This window comes from Apium graveolens, chromosome 7 (genome assembly GCF_009905375.1).
Source record: "Apium graveolens cultivar Ventura chromosome 7, ASM990537v1, whole genome shotgun sequence".
Classification (NCBI taxonomy): Eukaryota; Viridiplantae; Streptophyta; class Magnoliopsida; order Apiales; family Apiaceae; genus Apium; species Apium graveolens.
In genome coordinates, this window is record NC_133653.1 from 206,262,417 (window position 1) to 206,289,696 (window position 27,280).

The 27,280-nt window shown below is 40.0% G+C and overlaps 1 non-coding gene across 1 annotated transcript; it reads left to right on the forward strand.

The window, feature by feature from the left end:
* Nucleotides 1-5,259: 5,259 nt before the first annotated feature.
* Nucleotides 5,260-5,366, forward strand: LOC141675617 (small nucleolar RNA R71). Its single transcript, XR_012556260.1, has one exon. It is a non-coding gene; the product is annotated as a small nucleolar RNA R71 (small nucleolar RNA).
* Nucleotides 5,367-27,280: the final 21,914 nt, after the last annotated feature.

Consider the following 27,280-nt stretch of genomic DNA (forward strand, 5'->3'; position numbering starts at 1 on the left):
GACTGTGCTGCTGCTGTCAATAGTGCGTGCTCTCTTGGGTGCCATTGATTTGTGAATAAAAGTGTGTAAGAACTGATTTTTGATGTTTATGAGAGGGTTTAAGTGTAGGAAGTTGTGGGAGATATGTAGGATAGGTGTATGTATATATAGGTGTGGAGTAGGTTAAATTAGATTAGGAGTGGGGTTGAGGGATAAAATCATGGGGTAATGGGAAAAGAATTCGAGGGTGTATGGGCTGTAATGGGTTTTTGTGTTTTTTTTTTTTTCTGAACTGTAAAAAAAAATTCTGGAACTCGACCCCTGCGCGGCCGCTCAGCATTTCTGCGCGGGCGCGCAGCAAGCTGGCGCAGCATAGCTGCGCGGGCGCGCAGAGGGTCTCTGGAATTTTTTTTTTCAGCCCCTGTTTTCTGATTTTTTTGTGTTTTTGGATAGGTTATTAACTTCTAAGGGTTCCTGTAACAACAATTCATGGGTTGCCTCCCACGCAGCGCTTCTTTTTCGTCATTAGCTTGACGTTCCGTTCCTTTCTCACGTAGTCAACAAAATGGCACTAACCACCTCTCGGTTTGCCATGTCCCCATAGTAGTGCTTCAACCGCTGACCGTTAACCTTGAATGCTTGGTCCGAATCATTCTCAAAAATTTCCACCGCTCCATGTGGAAACACAGTTTTGATAATAAAAGGTCCAGACCACCTTGATTTCAACTTCCCAGGAAAAAGTCGGAGCCGAGAGTTGAATAACAGAACTTGTTGCCCTGGCACAAACAACTTAGGATGTAGCTTCCTATCGTGCCACCTTTTCACCTTTTCCTTATACATTTTGTTATTCTCGTACGCTTGAAGTCGAAATTCATCAAGTTCATTAAGCTGAAGCATTCTTTTCTTACCAGCTGCATCTAAATCCAGGTTCAATTTCTTCAATGCCCAGTAGGCCTTATGCTCAAGCTCCGCCGGTAGATGACATCCCTTACCGTACACCAACTGAAACGGTGACATCCCAAGTGGAGTTTTGTATGCTGTTCTGTAAGCCCAAACAGCTTCATCGAGCTTTAAAGACCAATCCTTCCTTGATGGACAAACAACCTTCTCTAGAATGCGCTTTATCTCTCTGTTAGACACTTCCGCTTGACCATTTGTTTGCGGATGATAGGCAGTAGCTACTCGATGATTCACATTATAACGCTGCATCATAGAAGTGAACTTACGGTTGCAAAAATGCGATCCTTCATCACTTATGATTACCCGAGGTGTTCCAAACCTTGTGAAAATTTGCTTATGAAGAAAATTTAGCACTGCCTTTGCATCATTTGTTGGTAAAGCTTTAACTTCGACCCATTTTGAGACATAATCGACTGCCAGCAAAATGTACTGATTATTGCAAGACGAGATAAAAGGCCCCATGAAATCGATTCCCCATACATCAAAGACCTCGACTTCAAGCATCACATTTAATGGCATCTCATCCTTCCTTGACAAATTTCCCACTCTTTGGCAACGATCACACCTTAAAACAAACTGATGAGCATCCTTGAACAAGGTGGGCCAGAAAAAACCTGCTTGCAGAATACGAGCTGCCGTTTTCTCACCTCCATAGTGTCCACCATAAACCGTGGAATGGCAGTCTCGTAATATCCCCTCCGTCTCACAGAACGGGATACATCTCCTGATGATCTGGTCAGCTCCCTGTCTAAACAAATATGGTTCATCCCACATATACCACTTCACCTCATGCAGAAACTTCTTCTTTTGCGCGGATGTCAAATTGGGAGGCATTATATTGCTGACAAGATAGTTTACAATATCTGCAAACCATGGTTCTTCCTCCTGAATTGCAAACAACTGCTCATCCGGAAAAGATTCATTGATTAACGTCCTATCTTGTGAAGTAGAATCGGGATTCTCCAACCTAGAGAGATGGTCAGCTACTTGATTCTCGGTACCTTTTCTATCTTTGATCTCTAACTCAAATTCCTGAAGTAAAAGCACCCAACGAATGAGTCTCGGCTTCGAATCCTTCTTAGAAACCAGATAGCGAATAGCTGCATGATCAGTGAATACTGTCACTTTCGTACCAAGCAGATAAGATCGAAATTTCTCAAAGCCAAAGACTATAGCCAAAAGCTCCTTCTCAGTAGTGGTGTAGTTCAATTGGGCCCCATTTAAAGTCTTACTCGCATAGTAGACCACATGGAAGAGATTTTTCTTGCGCTGTCCCAGAACTGCACCTACCGCATAGTCACTCGCGTCACACATCATCTCAAACGGTTCTGTCCAATCTGGTGCTGTAATAACTGGTGCCGTGATCAAACTCTCCTTGAGAGTCTCGAATGCTGCCAAACATTCATCATCAAATTTGAAAGGCACATCTTTCTCAAGTAAATTGCACAACGGCTTAGATATCTTTGAAAAGTCCTTGATGAATCGTCGATAAAAACCCGCATGACCGAGAAAACTACGGATTCCTTTCACTGAATTAGGTGGGGGAAGATTTTCAATGACTCCCACCTTGGCCTTGTCCACCTCCAGACCTTTGCTAGAGACCTTATGCCCAAGGATAATGCCTTCACGCACCATAAAATGACATTTCTCCCAATTAAGCACCAAATTAGTTTCCACGCATCTTTTGAGTATGACGCGCAGATTATTCAAGCATTCATCATATGAGTGTCCAAAGACGGAGAAGTCATCCATGAACACTTCGACGTTATTTCCAATCATGTTAGAGAATATAGCCATCATACATCTCTGAAAGGTGGCTGGGGCGCCACATAACCCAAACGAAACTCTACGAAAAGCAAATGTGCCAAATGGACAAGTGAAGGTAGTCTTTTCCTGATCCTCTGGTGCAATACAAATCTGATTATACCCGGAATACCCATCCAGAAGACAAAAATACTCATGTCCCGCCAATCTGTCAAGCATTTGATCAATAAAAGGGAGAGGGAAGTGATCCTTTCTTGTGGCTTTGTTCAATTTTCTATAATCCATGCATACTCTCCATCCTGTAACTGTTCGAGTAGGGATGAGCTCATTCTTTTCATTTGCGACCACAGTGATACCTCCCTTCTTAGGAACACATTGTACAGGGCTCACCCACGAGCTGTCAGAAATAGGATAAATGATGCCTGCATCTAGCCATTTCAGAATTTCTTTCTTCACCACCTCCTTCATGATTGGGTTCAGTCTTCGCTGCTGTTCCACAGTTGGCTTACTACCTTCTTCTAACAGAATTTTATGCATACAATATGAGGGACTTATCCCCTTGATGTCTGCTATAGTCCATCCTATAGCCGATTTGAATTCTCTCAAAATCCTTAAGAGCTTGTCTTCCTCACTACCTGAAAGGTCAGCTGAAATAATAACAGGTAACGTAGATGAATCACCTAAAAAGGCGTACCTCAAGTGTTCAGGTAATGGTTTGAGCTCTAAGGTAGGCGCTTCTTCTATTGATGGTTTGAGCTTCCCTTCAGCGTTCTTGAGGTCAGAAGTACCAAGAGATTCAAATGGTATATCTAGCTTTCGCTTCCAGGGAGAAGCGTTCAGATATTGTAATTGCTCGTTGCTATCTTCATCATCACTGTCAAATTCCCCCACTAAGGCCTTTTCCAATGCATCAGACATTAGCATGTGATCGAGTTCCGAAGTAACCGCAGAATCAATCACATCCACTTTTAAGCACTCCTCATCTTCTATAGGGAATTTCATTGCCTTGAATACGTTGAAGGTCACATCTTGATCTTGAACCCGCATAGTAAGTTCTCCTTTTTGCACATCTATCAAGGTACGGCCAGTTGCCAGGAAAGGCCTCCCCAAGATTATGGGAATCTTTTTATCTTCCTCAAAATCCAGAATAACAAAATCAGCAGGAAAGAAGAGCTTATCCACCTTGACGAGCACATCCTCAACTATGCCCCTTGGGTAAGTAATGGAACGGTCCGCCAATTGTAGCGACATGTATGTGGGTTTTGGATCAGGTAGGTCCAGCTTTTTAAAGATTGACAACGGCATCAGATTAATGCTTGCTCCCAAATCACAAAGGCACTTGTCAAAAGTTAGATTTCCAATGGTGCAAGGAATGGTGAAGCTTCCTGGATCTTTTAGTTTTGGTGGTAACTTTTATTGCAGAACCGCGTTGCATTCTTCCGTGAGAGCAACGGTTTCAAGGTCATCCAGTTTCACCTTCCTTGAAAGAATAGTCTTCATAAACTTCGCATAACTAGGCATTTGTTCCAGAGCCTCAGCGAAAGGTATATTGATGTGAAGTTTCTTGAACACCTCCAGAAACTTCCCGAACTGTCTATCCAGCTTTTGTTGCTGCAATCTCTTAGGAAAAGGTGGTGGAGGATAGAGCTGTTTCTCCCCTGTATTAGCTTCAGGCAGAGTGTATTCAACAGTAGTCTTTCTTGGTTCCGCCGCTTTCTCCCTTTGCTTAGATTCTTCATCTCGAACTTCAGCTTCGACTTCTTTTGCCTTTTCAGCATCAGCTACTTTTCCAGACCTTAAGGTAATAACCTTGACTTGCTCTTTAGCTTCCTTCCTGCCTGGTACTTCCGTGTCACTGGGAAGAGTGCCAGGTTGACGATTGAGCACTGCATTGGCTAATTGACCGATTTTTCCAAGGTCTTGATAGAAACCGCCTGACTCTTGCACAACAGCTTAAGTTCCTCAAAATCAGCACTAGTAGGTGCAGCTGCACTTCCCTGTTGAGGATATGATTGTCTTGTAGCATACTGCTGTGGTTGCTGGAATCCAGGTGGGTTAAACTGTTTACTCACTCCTTGCTGATATGGTGGCTGAATAGCATTCTGATTATTTCCCCAGCTGAAATTTGGATGATTTCTGTTGTTAGGATGATAGGTCGCTGGCACAGGCTGCTGTTGTCGCTGATAATTATTCACATACTGAACAGATTCGTTGACAAGAGAACACTGATCCGTAGCATGAGAACCTGCACAAAGCTCACAAACCATAGCTATTTGATTAACTCCATACGTAGCCAAAAAATCAACCTTCATTGATAGCGCTTGGAGCTGGGCTGCAATAGCGGTGGCTGCATCAACTTCCAGAATACCTGCTACCTTGCCTGATGTCATCCTCTGAGTTGGGTTTTGATGCTCATTTGCAGCCATCGTCTCAATAAGATTGTACGCCTCAGTATAGCTTTTAGCCCATAAGGCGCCTCCCGCTGCTGCATCGAGCATGGGCCGAGATTGAGCCCCCAAACTATTATAAAAACCAGTGATTACCATCCAATCCGGCATTCCATGATGTGGACATTTTCTCAACATTTCCTTGTAGCGTTCCCAAGCCTCGCACATAGATTCTGTAGGTTGCTGCGCAAACTGAGTAAGAGCACTCCTCATAGCAGCAGTCTTTGCCATTGGATAAAACTTCACCAGAAACTTTTGCGCAAGATCTTGCCACGTAGTGATTGACCCAGCTGGTTCAGAATGTAACCAGTCTTTAGCCTTATCCCTCAGTGAGAATGGGAAAAGCCTCAACTTGATAGCCTCATCAGTCACGCCATTATACTTAAAAGTGCTGCAGATCTCGACAAAATTCCTTATGTGCATGTTGGGGTCTTCAGTTGCCGCTCCTCCAAAAGAAACAGAATTCTGCACCATCTGAATAGTGCCCGGCTTGATTTCAAAGGTGTTAGCTTGAATAGCCGGATGAAGGATGCTTGACTGAATGTCATCAATTTTAGGCCGAGAAAAATCCATAAGAGCTGGATCAGCTTGAACAATATGATCTCCCATATTTACTGGTTCTTTCTGCTCAGTTCCTGAATCTGAATCCTCAAAATCTAACTTCTCCGGTGTATCAAGAACTTCGTCTTTCTCCTCAGCTGTATCTAAGGTCCTCTTGCGAGCACGAGAACGAGTTTGCATAAACGCACTAAAGTACCTGAAACACAACCGAAAAGAGTAATTAACTACTACGTCCTAATCACTGAGTCCTAATGACCAATGATGGTAAGTACATAAACTAAAAAAATACGCCGAGTCCCCGGCAGCGGCGCCAAAAACTTGTTAGGGCGAAATCACGCACTAATATTCACGCAAGTATACGCGTTCGCAAGTAATATAGAATACTTTCTAGTTCATTCCCTCAGAGACTCAGACTAAGTTATTGTCTAATTTAACTCACTCACCAATGTATGATTACTTCTCAATGTTAAGATAATAACACTTAAAATTGTGATTAAATATTAACTATAATTAACTACTTAATTAACCACTTAACTAACACTGCAATTTATCAATAATAAAACACTCATGAGATCACAACTTCATTATTACTTCCTTCTATAGCCATAGTTATTACCTTTAGCATGTGACAGTGATGATATTAATCGAATAACACAAAACTGATAAAAGCCAACTTTCATTGTACTAATACCATTCTACCAAACATCCACAATTAAGATAGAAATTGAATAGTCATCAATTATGTTGAGTTTCCTATATGTCTACAGAAATTGACAACACAATGATTTAAGCACAAGTTACTCCTTTTGATTACATAGGGCAAATAAAACTGTTAGAGTTACCCACTAATCATGCACAACGTACATGAACCTATGCTAGCATGGCAAGTTCTAAACCTCAAGATCCACTGTCGCTTCACAAGAGATTAACACCCTATCTTATATGTTCGCGACGCACATAAGACGAATACGCACAACCTATACTAGATATCATGCAATCATCACACACTAAAGTATTAAACAATTAACTAAAGAATTCCATAATAAATCCATTGCAACCCCATGATCACGATTAGCCCATAATAGAACTTATCGCCATCATGGGTTCATATGAAATCATGATAAACGAACACAAGAAAATAACAACTAAACTAATTATATTAAAACAGAGTACGTCACAAGAGTAAATAAGTCAAAGCAAGAAAACTAGCATCCAACGTTACAACGAAACAAGAATCACAAGAATATATGCTTCCTCTTCGTTGTTGTGTGCTAAATCGGTCTTCTTCCTTATCTCCTTCGCTTCTTGCAAAACACAATCTAAAACATAATCCCTTTTTAATACCCTGTGAAAAACGTCTCAAATCTACTTATATAATAGTCCCATAAAACTCAGATTACATAGAAGTTGGAAGCCAAACAGAAGTAGAAGTCTAAAATAATATATTATTTTCCCCGACCCTGCGCGGCCGCTCAGCATTTCTGCGCGGGCGCGCAAGGCTGCTGCGCGGCCGCTCAGCATAGCTGCGCGGGCGCGCAGGACCCTACTGGAAAATTTCCAGGTTTGCTCCGTTTCTTCGCCGTAATCTGCCCGTTCTTTTCCTCTCGCAATGGTGAACACATGCCAAGGCTTATTCTTGATGATTCCTCATCCGAAATGCAACTAATACCCTGAAATGCATAAACACTAGAAAAACGCATCAAATACACAAAATACTTGATTTCAAGACACCAATTTAAGCCATTTTAAGACGTTCTAAGTGATATAAAATGCCACTTATCACTCCCAGAACACAAAAAGATGTGCAGAAGCTAGCAGGATCACTAGCAGCACTCAGAAGATTCATCTCCAAGCTAGCTGAGAGATGCCTACCCTTCTTTGACCTATTAAAAGGAGCAACCAACAAGAGAGAAGTTAATTGGAGCCCGAAATGCCAAAGCGCATTTGAAGAAATCAAAAGGTACCTTTCTCAACCCCCTGTGTTAACAAAAGCTCAACCCGGGGAACCCCTATCCCTTTACCTGTCAGCAGGGGCCCTGACAGTTGGAGCAGCCTTGATCAGGGAAGAGAATGGCAAACAGCAACCAGTTTATTATATGAGCCAAGTGCTAAAAGATGCAGAGACCCGGTACCCGAGGCTAGAAAAGTTTGCTTATGCCTTAGTCACAACATCCAGGAAACTCAGACACTACTTCCAGGGAAGGGAGATACGAGTAGTAACAAATCAACCATTAAGGAAGATAATACACAAGCCAGATGTCTCAGGGAGGTTGGTAAATTGGTCAGTTGAGCTAAGTCAGTTCAATCTAAGTTTCATTCCTAGAACAGCAATCAAAGCCCAGGCTCTAGCTGATTTCATCATAGAATGTAATTTCCCAGAAGAAGAGCCCGTGCTCATGAGCATTGACCCTGAGACAAACACAGATCAAGAAACAGAAGCCTGGGCTCTCAAAGTTGATGGTTCTTCAACAAATGAAAGATCGGGAGCCGGGCTCATCCTAAAGAGCCCAGAAGGGTTCACAATCCAAACAGCAATCTCATTTGCATTCTCAGCAATAAACAACCAGGCAGAGTACGAGGCCTTGATTGCAGAATTGAAGCTAGCAAGAACACTCAGGATTCAGAATCTCAAAATCTACAGCGACTCCCAGATCGTCGTAAAGCAAACAAATGGCGAGTACATAGCCAAGGATCCAGTTCTAGCCAAGTACCAGGCTCTGGTCCAAAGCTACCTCGCCTTGATACCAAAAATACAAGTCATCCAAATCTGCAGAGAGGAAAATTCAGAAGCTGATACACTATCTAAGCTTGTTCAAAATTCATCAGACCTGGATTGTTCCGTCTACTTCGAAGAATTGCAGAAACCAAGCACAGATTCTGAGGAAGTCATGGAAATAGAAAACAGTCCAAATTGGATGACCCCATTCATTAACTACTTAGAGAGGGGAGAGCTCCCGGAGGATAAAGGCAAGGCGCAAAGGTTAAAGGCAAAAGCTTCAAAATTCTTCATGGAAGAGGGAATACTCTATCGCCGGACCTTCTCCTCCCCAATCCTCAAGTGCATAGGCCCAGGAGAGGCACAGTACTGCCTCATGGAAGTTCACGAAGGAATCTGCGGGGACCACATATCCGCAAAAGCACTAGCTCACAAAATCATAAGGCAGGGGTACTACTGGCCTACTATCCATCAGGATTCAACAGACTTTGTGAAAAAACACAAGGAATGCCAACTCTTCAGCAATGTGACACGGATGAGCCCAGTCCTACCTTCTTCAGTCTTGTCACCAATCCCATTTACTGTATGGGGCATTGATATCATGGGACCCTTTCCCAGGGCCAGAGGAGACTTCAGGTACTTACTAGTCTCAATTGATTATATGACAAAATGGGTAGAGGCAAAGGCAATGAGAACAATAAACCAACAAGACTGCATCAAGTTCATGAACAACATATTGATGAGGTTCGGGATCCCGAGGGTACTGGTCTCAGATAATGGTCCACAGTTCGTTGGTTCAGAATTCGAATCCTACCTTCAAGAAAGGGGCATCCGGAACAAGAAGTCATCAGTAGCCTACCCTCAAGGAAACGGTCAAGTTGAAGTAACAAACCGAATACTTCTCAGGGGGATAGAGAAGAGACTCAGGGAAAGCAAAACCAAATGGCCAGAAGAATTGCCTAATGTACTTTGGGCATACAGAACAAGCCCCAGAACAAGCACAGGAGAAACCCCCTTCAAGCTGGCTTATGGAACTGAAGCCATGCTACCAATTGAAGTAGGATCCCCCTCCCATCGAGCAATCAACTTTGATGAGATAGCAAATGAGGAGGGGCTCAGAACGAATATTGAGCTAATTGATGAAGTCCGAGACCAGGCAGTGGCAAGAATGGAAAAATATAAGCAGAAAACAAGAGAGCACTTCAGCAAGAAGTCCCGGGTCAAAAACTTTCAAGTTGGAGACCTGGTACTTCGAGACACGGAAGCTTCACGGCCTCCCCATCCGGTCCCTTCCCCTCCGAGTCGCATATGACCCGGTCAGCAATAACAGTTTTTCCGCGAGGAGGCTTTCCCGGGGCGGATTTCCTCTTCTTCGAAGGAGGTTCCTCATCAGAGATTTCCTGGACGTCTGGGTCCTTAGCCAGGGGAGCATTACCCGGATCAGCCACATTCCGGGGGGCAGAAGATTCGGCACCACCCTCTGCATCCGCAGATCTGGATCCGGTACCAGGGACCCCCTTTGTTGTCTTGTATGCCAATCCCAATGAGTTAAAAGCTGCTGCATAAGCTGAAGAAGACATTATGGACCGGGATGCGGGGTTATAATGCGGCACTGAAAAATGGAAAAGGAAAACTATCACCATAGGATTGATAAAAATGCAAAGACTACCAAATCCGGAAATAGAATACTGCAGTAAGCCCGGACCATGTCAAGACGTTTTATGCAAATTAGCTACAAGTAAAAAACCAAAAGATACGGAAAAGCAGAGGGACCCGGATCAAAGACCAAAATAGACTTTGATCCGGACCAAAAATTACAAGATGCAAGCAAAAGGAAGGTAATCCGGTTCTCCAAGCTAGGATGGGGACCCAGATCAAAAAAAATATTAAACAAGAACTTACAGCCAAGTTGGAACAGGAGTTTATGGTTCATGAACGTATCCCGGGTTGGCTGGAACCCGAGACTACCACAAAATTTTCTAATTTGATCTACAACCTCCCCCTCTAAGATCTCTGGGTTGAACTTCGTCTTAACCTCCCCAGCTGTGAAATAAGGAAGATACTCCAAATCATACCCCTTCAACATCAATATCTCCCCATTCCAATGTTTCAAAGAAGTCTGGTGCATAACCGGTTTGGACCTACCCGGACCAAATCCACACTCTGCTGCCCGGAATCTCAGCTCGTAAAAAGGTTTCTGGCTTGACCTAGAAAGATAAAATATCTGGTGGAACAATTTGAAGGTAGGCATGAGCCCGGCCTTGTTGCAGCAAGCTATGAACCAAGTCATAGACTTTATTCCATTTGGAGTTATCTGCATGGGGGATATCCTATAGACATACTTACACAGGTGCTTGAGAAAAATATGGCAGCGTGGGCTCCTCCCGAACCTTAAATGCTCCAGCCAGACCGGGACAAAACCATCCGCAGGACGATGAAAGATCCTCTCATACGGCTCGGGCCACCTCCAAGCGATATCAGGAGTCAACTGAAAAGCAGCCCGAATTGCCTTGTCCATATCACCCGGTTCAGCTTCAGCATAAAAATCCTTCAGCTCGTAATGATCCCGGCTGATCCCAAATGAAGCAAAAGCTGCCTCCAGGGCGCCCTGATCATAAACGCCCGGGTGGCCATCCTCGTGCCTCTCGTATCTGACTCGGGTATAGTATATGCTATCTTCAAACCCGGGTGGCTTTCTAACAAAGTGATATTTAATATCGGACCAGCGGCCATCCGGGGTGAAAATAACAGAGTTTTCTGGAAGCCTCTTGAACCGGAAGCTCGTAATTGTTCCCACGGACCCGGACCCCTTTCTAACCATCTCGCCCCGGATCTGTTCTCTACCAGACGAATCCGGATCACTCTCCTCGTCAGAAAAGTTGGGATATCAGTTGTATACTTTCCTAGCTCGCTCTTTGATCCGGACCATATACCTATTAAAATGAAGGTCAGTTAGTCTGGGCCCTACAGATTTTATTTGTCTTCCTAAGTGGTCCGGATCAGGTACGTTATTTTATCGCAACCTAATGATTCGGACCACCAATGCAAGTCCAACCCGGAAAAACATCAACGATCCGGATCATGTTAACTACAATCCACAAAAGCAAACCACCATGGACCCGGATCTTGATGGCAAATACCCAGATCCGGATCCATAACAACAAAAAACTTAAAGCAAAGCCCGTATACCCGGATCCCAACGACAAACAACCATGCCCGGATCAAAAGCAACCAAAAACAGATCAAAAAACCTAAGTCATACAATCCTACCATAAACCACCCCCAAATCCGGATCCTACACACCCAACCCGGATCAAAATCAAAACCCTAACCCACAAACAGTTAACCCAAGAATCAGCAAGCAAAATCCCCCCTTTTTACACATTTATACACCTATTCAACCGAAGAACATCAAGAACATGTAGTGCAAAACCCAGAAAAATCCAAACAAAAGCAACCAAAATCAAACCAAAAATGCCCAAAAACCCTCAGATCTAAACATGCATAGTGAAAAAAAAAGTCATATCAAAAACAAAAAACAACAAAAACACTTATCCACGAAGAAGAATATAAATCGAGGCACTTAGAATTCGGTGAAAACCGAAACAACTCTAAGAGAAATACGGTAAATACAAAGACGAAAGGAGAGAGACTTACAATTTGACTGGGAGCGAGAGCAAGAAACGGCGGAACAGCGGTGAAAAATTGAGCACCGAAAACCCAGAAGCTCCAAAACAATCCAAGAAAATTTAGAGAGAAAGAAGACGGAAGATGTGACTTTTCGTTTTTGGGGGAGAATAAAAAAGAAAAGAGAGGGCGGAGGCAGCTTTTTATAGGGGTAGGAGGGAGTTACTCCCCTGCCACGTGGCAACCAATGATTAGCCAACAGAGCAGTTACAATACATATATATGTATAATTACACACATATAAATGCAATTTAAAACCCATAATCAATATGGGCCGAGTTTTTAGGTAATAGCTGCCCAAAAATTCAAATTCGTGGGAGGGAATAAACTGAAAGACGTTACAACTCCTCGCCTTTTCAAATTCCACGGCTCTTTACCCGGATCAAGAGCCCTAATCCGGATCATTGTCAGCCGGATACAGATTTGGAAGAGAAAATTACCCGAGATCAATCCGGATATCTCTACTATACCAGATCCGGATTGGGGGGCAACCAGGAGCGGAAATTTTTCTAAGGCATCAACTATTCTACCTTAATCCGGATTGGCATCTACTACACCAGATCCGGATTGGGGGGCAACCAGGAGCGGAAATTTTTCTGAAGCAACTTTTCTACCTAAATCCGGATTGGTATCCACTACACCAGATCCGGATTGGGTGGCAACCAGGAGCGGAAATTTTTCTTTACTAAGACAAACATGCAACCCAACTCTACTCCCTCATCCAGAAATTCTGCATAAGGGAGTGGGGGGCAAATGAAAGGGTACAAGATACCCGGATAGGCGTCGACCTGGACTAAAGGGAGACATGCTCAACCGATCTGCTAAGACCCCCCTCTCCCAGGCCAATCAAGCATAGGAGCCCAGGCCCGGGTCTACCCTGCCTCCCGGATCCGGATCTGCCTGCATACCCGGATCCGGATCGGGACCAAAACCACAGTTAGGGAGGTCTCAGCAGACACATCACATCCCACAACCCGCCAAGGAGGGGTACGTGGGCACGTGACTATGACAGCTATCAACAACCAACACCCCAGACAAGCACGGCGCGTGTCAGAGGCCGTTAGGACACTCTGGAGGTGGTCCTCCCATGGACACGTGTAAGCAATCTGCCCAAGCCAGGCGTCCTCCGCTCCCAAGATCCAACGACCCAGATTTAGAGGTAACTACCCCTAAACCCTACCTTAGGGCTATATATACCCCCAAGGCTGAAGGGTTTAGGGGTTGGAAAACATTTTTACTCTTACACTCACACACTCTCATACACTCAAAAACATATAGCAGCCATCAAATATAAACACACATACACAGCAGCCTCTAAATTACATAAACATATATCCCTTCATCTTCTCCAAAGCCTGTTCTCATTCTCACACCGGAGGCGCCGTGGGAGCCAAACCCCCCTTCCGGTGTTGTTTTGCAGGCGCCCAACCAGCAGCTACACCCCATCCACGCATAGAAGGTCCAGGAACGCCGTCGGACGGAGCCGCCCGCTCACCGGAGTTATCAGTTATAATTCTAGTTATGTACCTAGTTATATTACTTGTTATATTAATCTAATATGTTAACTTTTAGTAATACAATTATTTAAAAGTAAATCGATGTTTCGATGAAATTAATGTGAAAACAAAGTATACAGAGAGTAAAAGTCAATTAGTGTTAGTTTAGATTTAATTATATATAATTTTAAAAATAATTATATAATTTTTCTAGTGAGTACCAAGATTGGTAATTTTGTGTTCTAACATGATTTCGCTTATTAGTATAGATAGTTGATAAGTGTGTTCTAATCTGATCAAACGTTATAAACTGGCACAAAACTGAACAGAACCAAACACTATGGTAACATGTACCACCCGTTTGTGGTTTTCCTATTCAGCTATCGACAACGAGTAAGATATATATCTTCGAGGTGCACCATATATCAGTATGAACATGCCCTAAAGTTTCCGGTGGGATGTTAAGAATGAACGAGGTCAGTATGCCTACTGCAACACTTCAAGAAATTGATACGACCAGTAATATCATGGGAGGAAAGAAAACAACATAACAGATCTTGATGGTGTAGATATTGTAACAATTAGAATGATCATAGTTCAATTTGAATTTACTGAATTGAGCTGAATGTTCAGCATTGACTAATGAGCACTTTCTTGATGGTTGCTTTCTAATATTCACTTCTTATAGGTAAAATTCTCGCTTATTTGTAAGTGTATTGCGCTTTCTTGCTGGTTGCTTTCTACTTGGACTGATATCCTAAAAGCTTAACTAAGTATGATCAATCAAATACCACATATTAGAAGATCTTATCAAATTTCAGTAACTTCTACATGACCTGGCTGTATAGGCAGGTTGTCCCTCCCTGCTGCCAAGTGCGGAGCGGATAACTGTTGGGAAAAAAAATCATGAATCGTATATAACCCTGAAATTACAGCAGACTCCATTTCTAAATTTAACATATTTTGTTAGCAACCATCTCCCCTAAAACCTGAAGGCGATAGTCCAAGCCACTTAATGGATTAGATACTACCAACACCCCCCCTCACTTGTACAAGTGGAGCAACAAACATCAAAGAACTAGGGGAGGGAGGTGTCAATTTTTTTTACATATTACCGGTTGCGGTAGCATATACAATACTTTCAAAATATAGGCATGTCAATTCATAAAAGAGATGAGAGAGCGTAAACATGTCAAATATCTGGTTTTAGCTGCACACATGTATAATAGGCAGCTCGTCCAACCATAACACCATGAGCTCCTTCATTTCTTGCAGCATTAACTTAGGAGTTGATATGAGGAAACAGGAAGTGGGTTAAGTGTAATAACCCTTAGGTCCAAAATAATTAGGACACGCAGAACGAGCATCTCAGTTGAGTAATATAATGAGAGTTTCGATTAATAGATCATCCCATCCTCTGTTCCCGAGGAAAATACACCAATATAAAGGTGTAAGCCAAAAAAAACAGAAAACCTTTAATTATCATAATAAATAAACTTCTGAAAAATAATATGGTTGTAACGACCGAGAAAATTATGCTTGTATTATATTATAATAAAGATCTTTATGTGTATTATTATGTAATTAAACGTGTTAAGTCATAAAACCCTAATTGCTATGTACTACGTGTTGTCTGTTTGATCAGAATGTGATTCAAATATTTATTGAGTGTTTTATTATAAGTTATATGTTATACATCAAAACACGTACAGCTCAAACAGTGTTTTAAAAACCCGTATTTCAAACAAAAATATTGGTCCCATTTTACCAAGAACGACTTATACCATATCGCTATTCTGAACCCCTAGACGTTTTACAAATTTACCTCGTTCGCGAAAAATGACTTTTCAGAACCCCTTTGGGAGTCAAAAACCCCCACAAAATCACATTTTTATTTTTATATGATCATGAAATTATCAAACATCATTTTTCTTTGCATTTTTTGTATTATTCACAATTTTTGGAAATTTTTGACATTTATTTTGTATTTATTGGATATTTAAAAATTCATTATTAATACCCAAAAATTATAAAAATAGAGGCCAAATATTTTTACTAGATGTGTAATTAGCCCCTTAATTTTATTTAGGGGTATTATTTTTCATAGTATAAATAGTTGGATTATTATTAATTTTTATTTAAATAATTATTAAAAATTAGATTAATAAAAATTAGAAAGTGTTGGTGACTTTTGTGTTCTTGGAAGAGGGAGAAGATCAACAATGATTTTGGGAGATTTACTAATCCACTTAAAAAGCTCGAGTAACCGATACAATCCTTGTGAAGAGACGAATCTATTAATACTAATATCAACAACTAAGGTTTGTTTAATCTTAAAATCGATTTTTATGTTCTTGGTATGAATTTCGGTTTTTGATTTTGAAGAATCGTTTGATTGTTTGTTTGATTCAGTTAGTTTTGTTGTAGTCTCAGGAGTGATTGGGTATTTTTATTTCGATTTTATAACCCCTGAATCGATATGCCGAGTTCTTGAGTTTTAGTATTTTTGATTTCGTTTTTTAAAGAATTATAAGTGTTCTTGGTTGTGTTTGTTGATCGGAAATGATTGTAGAAGTTTGTAGCTTCGATTTGGCATAAAAATCGAGCTGTATGGTTGCGAAATCGACTTCGCCGAACTTGGGTTGAAGGTCGCCGGATTGTTCGAGGTTTTCGCCGGAGATGGAGGAAGAAGGTGGGCAGCACGGCGGAGATTCGGTGGGGGGGTTGCTGCAGTCGTGTGGAATCGAATGGTACCAGAACCTGAAGGAAAGGATGGCCTGGAAGCTGGGAATTTGCTCGCCGGAAAACTTCGACGGTGGCCGGAGTTGTGCAGATTCAGGCGGATCGACCCCTGTTCTTAGCGACCCGTGTTCTTGGCGACCCGTGTGGCTGACCCGTAACCCGGGAGTGTGACCTGGTTTTGATCCTCAAAGTCCCAATTCCATTTTATGATTTCTCTTTTTGAATATTTAATTATTTACATTTATTTTAATAAAATCAAAAATCAGTTTTAAAACTCAAAACAAAAATTCTAATAAAAATTAGATTTAAATTCTGAAAAAATATTATTAATAATTTCTGAATTATTTTATTAATTTAGAAATTCGAATTTAATTATTTAATTATCTATTTAATTATTTATTTAATTATTTATTTATTTATCTATTATTTAATAATTAAGTAATTAATTTATAAATGAGATTAAATATTCGAAAAATACGATAATAATTCGTTAATTATTCGAATAATGCGAGTAACTCGTATTTATACGAGTAGTTGATCGTGAAGCTGAATTATTATTCAAGCGATAGTGTATTTATTCGACGAGTGTCGTAATAATTATTCGTATCGATTATTTATTTATAAATAATCGATCTAATTGTATAATTGATAATAATTTGTGAATAATTGTAATAATTTGTAATTAATCCTAATAATTAAGGGTTAATTATTTTAAATGCAATAAATATTAAATAATTATTTTTAAATATAATTAAGGTTTATTTAATTATAATTATTTATTTATAATTTAATATTAATTAATTAAATCTTGTTTAATTCGTAGTAATTAAATCGTTAGTCCAATTTGAGTGAAACGAATACCTTTAGACTCAGAAAAATGAAACGAATCCATCAAAAATAATTATAAATCATAATTTCTTCCGAAAGCGAGTCGCCTTGTGTTAGTTAATCGTTGGTAGACCTTATTAGGGATCGAATTGAGCCTAATAAATCTCGAAAAATTATAAATCGAACCCAATAGTGTTTGTTAGTACAAGTATAAGTCTAGTATCGATTCTAAAAATAATTAAGAGTCTAAAATAAATTATGTGCCTTATGTGCTATGTGCTTTACGTGATTATGTGAACCTTATGTGCTATATAATATTATATATTTATATATGCGACTCTGATAAGAATGTATGGGTAGACGATTAGGGCTACATGGTATCAATTCAAGATACGCGTATGAAGTAAGTTATCTAAACGGATATCTTTCCATGATAGATTCTGTATCAAGAAGGCGAATCAAGCAGAAGACGGAAGGCGGTGAGTCATATGAGGTTAAGTATGCGCCAAGCAAGTTTTTCCTCTATTCTAAGTTCAGAATAGTGAATATATCCCACTTTTCATATCAGTTATACTTTGATAATTCTTGTTCATATAGACTGATACCCAATTATTGATTCTTGTTTATATTTCATTTCGAATCTTGATTTCTCCTTATTTATTGAATCTTTTATTCATATTCCAATACTTTTTACCTTGTTACCTATACTCTGATATATCCTGATGTTGGGATACATCAAAAGCATTCCGATTGTTCTGGATGCTAAGCTATGGACTAAATGGTTATGATACGGGCTGGGTATTAACCAGACCCTTTATTATGAGGCCATGGTTGCCTGGGTACCCCTTATGTTGGTTGGGTCTATGCAGTTGGGTATAGATCCGCACTGTATCTTGACTGATCAGCAGGTTATAGTGCATAGGTTATTTCTTGTTTCTAGTCTCGTTCATTTGGCACTCGCCAGTAATGGAAAATTATTATTCTATACAGATACAAATGGTTGTTCAAACCATCAGATTATCGATTCATTCATGTATTTTCTCTCTTTATACTACATATATTATTGCAGGCTTGTTGAACAATTTTGGTTCACCATCTTTTATTGTTATTCCCATTATTTTTCAGTCAAGGTAGAGAATAAAACCCATCAGAACCCGTATAGTCAAGAAGCGAGTCAAGCAGCGGGACCCTCTTATACCAAGGGTGTTTGTACCTATCCCAGAAGAGAGCTTTGAGTTACCAGATCAGGTGTAACAGGACAAGTAGTAGTAATGGTTTGAATAAAAGTAGTTTAGTGTGAAATGTAAATGAAATAAAGTTTTGTTACAAAGAGAGTTCTTGAGATAGACTATTTAAAACTGGTTTGTAATAAAGTTGGTTTATCGTTCTTGTTTTCAATCCTTAACCTTGAAAAGATCCTGAGTAGTAGTAGTTCGGGGTAATTATTTTATTTATATTCCGCTTGTGCAGGTTTAGTGAGTAGTTAATATTAGTAATGCCCCAAATTTATACCCCGGATTTGGAGGGTGTTACAGTTGGCATTAGAGCTTAGATTTTGGCTCTTGAAAAAAAGAACATTAGAGTTAAGATAAGATAGGAAGATCATATAAGATAGAAGTAAGAATGTTAGGGTTGTTTGTTTATATGATTAGGAGTTGTGAGTTCTAGGGTTGTGATTTGATTCTTTCTTATATTATGATTATTATGTTAGATGGCTTCTTCAGCGTCATCATCCGAGCGTACTGCATCAGACCCGGTATTGCCTCCAGCATCAGTCCAGGAGTTTTCTTCATTACCACCACCTCCACCTCTGCCTTAGGGACCGGTGCCAGATCAGTTACCTGCACCCGAGGTACCAGATTTTTTTGATGATTTTCTTCATTTTGAGCCTGAGATACCGGACTTTCCTCCATTGGAGTTTCCTGCATTTGATATCCCCGATATGGTTGATATTCCCCAGTGGGAGGATTTGGATCCTCAGGGTCCAGTGGAGCAGCCTCAGTTGCCACAGTTCGAGCCAGAGCCACCCATGTATGCACCTCAGGAGCAGCCTGTCTTATTTCCAACACCGTTGGCTATCTATGCCCCTGTTCCTGGGATATATCAGTTCCCCCAGCAGGAGTTTATGGATGAGGTTGTGGATCAGCCAGTGCCCTTGCCTTCTCGAGGTTCACGCACAGATCTTCGCGAGTCCCACTTGATGTCTTAACAGAGGTTCCAGAGTGAGAGGGAGGATAGAGTGAGATGGCAGGATCAGTGTAGGGAGATCCTTGGATTATTTGAGACACAGGAGGATGGACCAGTCCGAGCGCTTCAGCCAGACTATGTACTGAGAGAGAGGCTTCGTCAGATCTACAGGGCCGGTTCTCAGGAGGTTATTGAGTTGAGACAGCAGGATGTGTGCACTGAGGCAGTGTATCGCAGGGTGTTGAGACTTACCGAGGCCGTACTAGAGGCATTACAGCAGGAGTTGAGCCGTGTGCCACCCGGATTCTAATCCCAGCTGACAGTAGAGTGTTGTACATTGTGTATCATATGTATATAGATGCAGCCTAGTATAGTATGACTAGTTTGTATGCATAGAGCCGCTAGTTTTGACTTATAGTAGCAGCAGGATGATTGATAGGTTGTAACTTTTTGTATGAAGCATTGACACCTGCAACTGGTGTCCTATCTATATATAAGATGAACCTTTTCACATTTTCTTTTATTTTTCCAGTCTTTTAAGCATGTACATTTATTTTACTGTTTTATCGTTGCATTTTTTAAAAATGTTGTTTTATTTACAACTATGTTGTATCATCTATTTTTCCAAAATCTCCATTTAAAATGATTTGTTTAAACATCACTCTGTTTTTAATTACTTATTTTAGATATTCTGTAAATTGTTTTTCTTCCCATATCAACTGTTTAAATTTATTTTAATATCATACAAGTTGTTTCTTTATCCATATCACCTGTTTAATAAACTGTTATTTAAAAGAGAGAATTATTTTATTATCAAAATTATGGCACCCAAAAGAAAAGCAAGACCTGACTCATCTAATGGAAATACTGAGGATTAGAACCATAATAATCCCATGAACCAAATGTTCCACCTCATGCAACAACAAATGATGATGATGTAGCAACAGATGCAGCAACAACAACAGCAATTTCAACAGCAGATGTTACAGCACGCCGCTCATCCAGAGCAACCATCACCACCAGCAATACCGGTAGTTACTTTTAAGCAATTCCAGTCGGTAAAGTCTCCAGAATTCGAAGGTTCCGCAGATCCTATAAAGGCGAGAGCTTGGTTAAAAGAAATCGAAAAGGCTTTTGCGTTAGTTAAAGTTGAGAAAGGTCAGAAGACGGATTTTGCTAGCTACTTTTTGAAGGGTGAAGCCAACTACTGGTGAGAATCAAAGAAAGCTTTAGAAGGCGAAGGTGTAGTGACTTAGGATAGATTTACTAATCTTTTTCTAGAGAAGTATTTTCCTCGTTACATGAAGGATCAGATGGAAATCAAGTTCTTGGAGCTGAAGCAGGGAAATTTATCGTTTGCGGATTATGAAGCCAAGTTCACTGAATTGGCCAGATTTGTTCCTGAGCAAGTAGATACGGATGAAAAACGAGCCAAGAGGTTTCAGCAAGGATTGAAGTCTTGGATCCGTAGCAGGGTAGCAGTGTTCGAGCTGACGACTTACACAGCCGTTATTCAGAAGGTTATGATCATCGAAGGTGAGAGTGAAGCCTCTCAGAAAGAGAAAGGACCAGGGAGTTTCCAGAACCGTACAAACAGAAGGCTGAGATTTTAAGCACGGGGAAAAGTAAATGTCAGAATAACAGAACAGGCAACCAGAGGACGGGTAACCGACTTCCAGCCCCAAATCAGCAGAGACTTATTCGACCATTTATACCTGATTGCAGAACATGTGGTAAGAAGCATACTGGGATTTGCAACAAGCCAAACATCACGTGCTTCAAGTGTAAACAAAAGGGACACAACTCTGGAGAATATCTGAAGGGAAAGACAGAGATCACTTGTTTCCAATGCGAAAGGAAATGACACATTGCCAAGGACCGTAGAAGAGCAGCAATGGCAGCCAACATTCCAAGGGTTTTAGCACTATCTCCATCACCACCACCACAGAATCAGCCCAGGGCAAGGACTTTCAACATGTCAGTGAAAGAAGAGGTACAGAGTCCGAATGTGGTTACAGGTACGCTTCCTGTGAATTCTGTAAATGCTCAAGCATTGATTGATTCAGGAGCTACGAGATCTTTTATTTCTGAAAGCTTTATTTCTAAGATAGACTGTGAGGTTCAGTGGTTAGATGAGGTGTTAGTCATATAATTAGCAAATGATGAACAGGTTGAGGTAGATGGAGTATGTCCAGGTTGTGATATTGAGATAGGAGGATGTCATTTCTCAGTTGACTTGATACCTTTCAAGTTAGGAGAATTTGATGTTATTTTAGGGATAGATTGACTAGCTAGTAATAATGCTCAGATCGATTGCGCAAATAAGAAGGTAAAACTACAAGCTGAAGAAAATGCAACAGTAACGTTCAATGGTTAAAATAGAAGCAGAGATTCTTAACAATGATGCAGAGGAAGAGATTGTTACGTCAAGGATGTCAAGCTTATCTAGCTTATTTGTTGGATACGGAAAAAGAAATCCCGAAAATTGAAGATATTCCTGTAGTTTGCGAGTTTCCCAACGTCTTTCCAGATGAACTTCCAGGATTACCGCCGGATCGAGAAATCGAGTTCACTATTAATTTGGCGTCAGGGACTGTACCAATTTCAAAAGCTCCATATCGAATGACACATGTTAAAATGAAAGAATTAGCAAAGCAATTACAAGATCTTCTTGATAAAAGAATCATAAGGCCCAGTGTATCCCCATGAGGCGCACCGGTGTTATTCGTGAAAAAGAAGGACGGGAGCATACGGCTATGTATTGATTATCATGAGCTAAAGAAGTTAACTATTAAGAATAAATATCCTTTGCCTCGAATTGACGATTTATTTGATCAACTGAAAGGAGCGGCATGGTTTTCGAAAATCGATTTGCGATCAGGCTATCATCAGTTAAAGATCAAGGCAGAAGATATCCCAAAGACTGCATTCCAAACGAGATATGGACACTACGAATTTCTTATGATGGCATTTGGACTGACTAATGCACCTGCAGCATTTATGGATTTGAGGAATCGAGTATTCAAGAAGTACCTGGATAAGTTTATCATTTTATTTATCGATGACATCTTGATTTATTCAAAGAATGAAGAAGAACATGCAGCGCACTTAAAAATGACATTGGAGACGTTAAGAAAGGAACAGCTCTATGCGAAATTTTCGAAATGTGAATTTTGGTTGAAGGAAGTGCAATTTCTAGGACATATCATTAGTATTGAAGGAATTCAAGTCGATCCAGCGAAGATTGAAGCTATTTAAAATTGGGAGAGACCAAAGACTCCGACGGAAGTCAGAAGTTTTTTTGGGATTAGCAGGTTATTACAGAAGATTTGTCAAAGATTTTGGAAAGATAGCCACACCATTGATGAAGCTGACCCGGAAGAATGAAAAGTTTGAATGGAACGGGAAATGTGAAGAAAGTTTCCAAGAATTGAAGAATCGATTGGTAACCGCACATGTACTTGTTTTACCTGACGATCAAGGAGATTTTGTCATTTATAGTGACGCTTTTTATCGAGGACTTGGATGTGTTTTAATGCAACATGGAAACGTAATTGCATACGCTTCTAGACAGCTAAAGCCTCATGAGCAGAAATATCTGACACATGATTTGGAACTAGCAGCAATTGTATTCGCACTGAAGCTCTGGAGACATTATCTGTATGGCGAGAGATGTGAGATTTACACGGATCATAAAAGTCTGAAGTATATTTTCACGCAAAAAGAACTCAACACGCGACAACAACGTTGGCTAGAACTAATCAAAGATTATGACGTCTCGATTAATTATCATCCAGGAAAAGCTAATGCTGCAGCAGATGCACTGAGTCAAAAGGAGAGGTTGAACCTGGTATCATCTTCAGAGGACTTGATCAAAGAATTCGATAAATTGGAAATTGAAGTTCATATTCCAGAAAGTTCCACCGAAATGATTTATGCAATGACTTTCTATCCAGAATTATTAGAGAAAATAAGAAGATGTCAAGAAGAAGTAATGAATCACGAAATTGAAAATTTGTCAGGAGAAGAGATTACCAGCCAGAAAGACGCCAAAGGAATTTTTCGAGTTACTTCGAGGATCTGGATACCTAATGTACCGGAATTGAAGGCGGAAATTTTGCAAGACGCTCATAGCTCAAGATATTCAATTCATCCCGGAAGCACCAAGATGTACAAAGATCTGAAAGAAAACTTTTGGTGGCTAGATATGAAGAAAGAGATATCGGAATGGGTCAGTAAGTGTTATATATTGTTAGGTCACACACACTGTAGAAGGGGGTTGAATACAGTGTTTACTATAATCAAATCAAATATAAGAACACAAGTAACATAATACATATTTTATTCAACACAATAAACTCTGTTACAAAGAACTGTCCTCTCTCAGTGATGAACAAATTATCACGAGAGCTGCTAGGGTTAGAATAATTAATAAACTCGATTATGATAACACATATAGTGTAAACCCTATGCCTGTGTTTATATACTACATAATTACAAGATAATCTTCTAATTGATATCAAATACAATTCTGCTTCCTAATATATATCAATCAGTTATCTTTTCTTCCAAGTATTCTATTCCTTATAGAATTCTTCTCCATGCATATTTCTTCTTATGTTTGTCTTGATCTTCTTTCCTTTCAATCAGCCGCCTTCCTTATCTGAACGTCTCCTTAGATCCTGATATTATCTCCTGATAAATATCTCCTGATAACTTAAGTTCTGATATCTTAAGTCCTGACTTCAGTATAAGTATTGATTTCCAGTTAAATACTGATTTGTCCTGTTAAGTAAGATCTGAAAACTAAACACAAATCATATTAGACATGATATCACAAATATATCTAACAATCTCCCCCAACTTGTAAATTAGAATAATATACAAGTTTAATAGATATTTAATGATGTCAAAAACATTAAGTACAAATGCATGAGAATCTGACTAGATAACTACAACTTACAGTCCTTGTAGCTTTACCATCCTTAAGGTCTGATAACAGCTTCAGTCTGTATACACTTCAGAATTTAAACAGTTGTAGATCTTTGACTTGGCTTCAATTTCTGATCTCTTTGATGTCAGGAGTTGTTCTGAGATAGTTCTTCAACAAACATCTCTCAGCATATTCAAGTTCATTGATCATCCTCCTTTTAGCATTATTCAATTGAACTGTATCTTTACCAGTTTGAAAGATAGCAGCCCTGAGATCATTTATTTTAGCTTTCCTTATATCCTGATCTAGTCTAATTATGTAGGCTTTGTCAGACTCAAGATTGAATTCAAGTCCCTTAATACCAGAAAATGTAGTGATGATTTTAGCTGTATCAGGCTTCATTTCTACAATTTCTCCACTATGAGATCTGTACTTGGGACAGTATGGGCTGTCAGACTTTACAGAGTAAAGCTTCTTCTGTCTTTGAATATTTGACTTTAAACACCCTGCAGCACCATCTGTTGATCTGTTTTTAACTTGAAGCAGAAATAGAACATGTTCCAGTTCTTCAAAATACTTCAATGAAATTGCATTCTCCCTGATTTGGAATACCCTCCCATCTGTCATAAAGTATAACATGATGTCTTCTTTCAAAACAGAATGGTAAACCATTTGTACAGATTCAAGTTGATTCAATCTCTCAGGAGTTGCTCCTACACCTGGTTCACTTAAGGAAGTTGGATCATTGGTAGTATTGCTTACTCTCTTCTCTTTTGAACTACCCAATCCAGATTTGTCTCTTGCTTCCTTTCCTGTAATAACTCTTGCTTCAAAACCACTTGATATAGTCTTTAAAGGTTGAGTCTGTTGAGCTTTGGTGAATCCTGGTAGTAGCATCTTTGAAGGTTTAATATGAGCAATGTTAGAGGTTTCTTTTTCCTTAACTTCTGATATCAAGCCAACTTGAGCTATGTCAGAGGTTGCTTGCTTCACTGTCATATCAGAACTTACTACATCTTGACTCTGAACAACTTGAGCCATGTCAGAGGTTGTTTGAGAAATCTTCTTTTTCATCAGAGTAAGACTAGCATCTTCTTCATCAATTGTTTCTTCATCCATGACTGGAACATATACCTTTACAGGTTCAACAACTTTTTCTTTGCCCTTGGATCTTGGATCTACCTCCACTTGTGATTTGGCTTTGGTTGCCTCAGAATTTTCCCTTTCCTTAATCACACTACCCTTAAGTTTTGGAAGTTTCTTTTCAACAACAGAAGCTTTATATTTGCAGTTGACTTTTTCTGCTTTAAGTCTAGCTTCTTCTTTATTTAGACTTTCAAAGTCCATTCCAGGATTTTCTTTAAGAAATAATCTCCTTGAAATTTCTTCATCAAGTTCCAGATGTTCAGTAGAACTTACCCTTTTACCAGTATCAGAACTTATTCTTCTCCCAGTATCAGAACTTGTTCTTTGTGTAGAAATTTCAGTTGTCTTTGATGAAGAACCTTTTCCACCTTTGCCTTGACCATGACCTCTACCCATTCCAGAGTTTCCCTGGTCATCATTTCCATCATCCTTTCCTTTCAGTGATTGAATAGATTTGCATTTGGATTAATTACTTTCTCCCCCTTTTTGGCATCAGCAGGTAAAAGAAGAGAGACAAACAATTCCACTGAGGATTGGATCTCATTGAGTTGAGTTTGATGAGAAGCTTAATTCTTTAGAATTTCATCAATTTGAGCTTGTTGCTTCTCCTGAGTTTTTTCAATATACCCAATTCTGTCAAAGGCTGGCTTGAAAAATCTGTTCTTTTCTAATTTTATATTCATATCTTGCTGGATCAAAGATTCTTGAATTTTATTCACCTTGTCATGAGTTATTGAGTGTTGACCTTGAAGGTGCCTAGTACTCATTACAGTAACTCTCAGCTGTGCCTTGAAATCATTATTTATCAACATTTCATCAGCTATGGCAAGGTGCTCAGCAAGAATTTTTTCAGTAGGAACAAAACTAACTAAGTTCCATTCCTTAGTCCACTCCTTTTCTCTAGGAGTTTCACTCCAAGGTACTGGTGCATCCTCTCTAACAAACTTCTTGATTAAATCAGCTTTGTTTGGAGCTTGTTGAGGTGCATGTTCTGATGGACCAGCTGCATCAGCATATACATTTGGAGCAGCTTCACCAGTAAGTTTAGCATTATCAGCATCAGAACTTACAGAGCATGCAGCATCAACATCCTCTGATAAAAGAACAGTATGTGAGGCTATAGAGGCTTCAACATCATCCTCTAAGTTCTGATCTGCAGCTAAGTTCTGATCAACAGCCAAATCTTGATGCCCACCTAAAATCTGATTTTCATCATCCAGATTCAGAATTGGCGTGGTTGGAATATCTTCATTAAAATCAGCATCTAGAAGTGGTGTTGTTGGTGGAGTGAGTTGAGTTGGTGGAGCTTCCAAGTACAAAACCTCAGGCACAATCACGTTATGAATATCAATTTCAGCACTTGTACCTGGGTCTTCAGTATGTACTGGATCAATTACAGGAGACACAGGAGGTGTATGCACTTTCTCTGGAATATCCTTTTGTTCTTGAATAATAGACTTTTGAGCTGATTCAGTAGTAGGAAGTAATTCAATTACTATAGGTTCTGTTGGGATCAGAGATTCCTGACCCCCTTCCTTAGCTGCTTCTTCCAGAGTTGCTTCAGAGTGTGATGATACACTTACAGCCCTCCTGGCTCTTTGCTTTTTAAGTCTCTTTGCAGAATTAGAACCTTTGGGAGCTTCATCATCAAAATTTAGCTTTCTAAGCCTTTTGAGGGGCCTAGAACTCCCAGTTTCAGTGTCTTTCTGAGAAGAAATCTTCTCAGCTTCTACAACAACAAGTCTTATATGGGAACCTGTTCCTCATTGTCTGACTCATCTCTTAGAACAATTTTCCTTCTCTTCTGTTGAGATTGAGGTACTATCTTAGTCCT